The sequence below is a fragment of the Orycteropus afer genome, unplaced genomic scaffold (genome assembly GCF_000298275.1).
Source record: "Orycteropus afer afer isolate SDZICR_OR568_19922 unplaced genomic scaffold, OryAfe1.0 scaffold00646, whole genome shotgun sequence".
Lineage (NCBI taxonomy): Eukaryota > Metazoa > Chordata > Mammalia > Tubulidentata > Orycteropodidae > Orycteropus > Orycteropus afer.
The window spans coordinates 941,767-942,417 of record NW_006922233.1 but is presented as its reverse complement, the minus strand read 5'-3'; positions in this window follow the sequence as shown (position 1 = coordinate 942,417).

Genomic DNA, 651 nt, shown 5'->3' with positions numbered 1-651 from the left:
AAAGAAAACCTTCAGTTTCAGTGGACCAGGAGGAGGAGGCAGAGTTGGAGTCCAAGGTTGAGGGGCTTTTACCCAATCCTTAGAGTCTAGTACTTTGAACTCGAACTTCTGACCTATAAAATTGTAAGAGAATAAGCTCTTGTTTATTAAAACTCTCCCATTTGTGGTATATTTTCTGTTAAAGCAGCATGAAATAACAACAAATTTGTTAATTCTTCCTGGAAGTTCATTGCATATTCAATATTCTTTGCCAACAACAGAATTTTAGCATATGAATTTTTTTTTTTTTTTAGTCTTCCTTTTTCATAGATGTATATGTGTATACATAGAAGATCTGGTGGCATACTGCCTAAGGCATTTGACTGCTAACCAGAAACCTGGTGTTTCAAACCTACCAGCCACTCCTCAGAAGGAAGGTTGGGAAATCTACTTCTGTAGTGATACTGCCTTGGGAACCCAAAGTGCGGTCACTTTGAGTCGGATACAACTCTGAAGCAGTGGGTTTGGTTTGGGCTTGATATTGTAATGCATACGGATGGTTGATCTGATCAGAAGTCTTTGGTCTTCATTGGTAAGTGCTTCAAGACTTCTTAATAATTAGGTTGTTGTTGTTGTTGTTGTTATGTGCTGTCGAGTCAGTCCTGACTCATA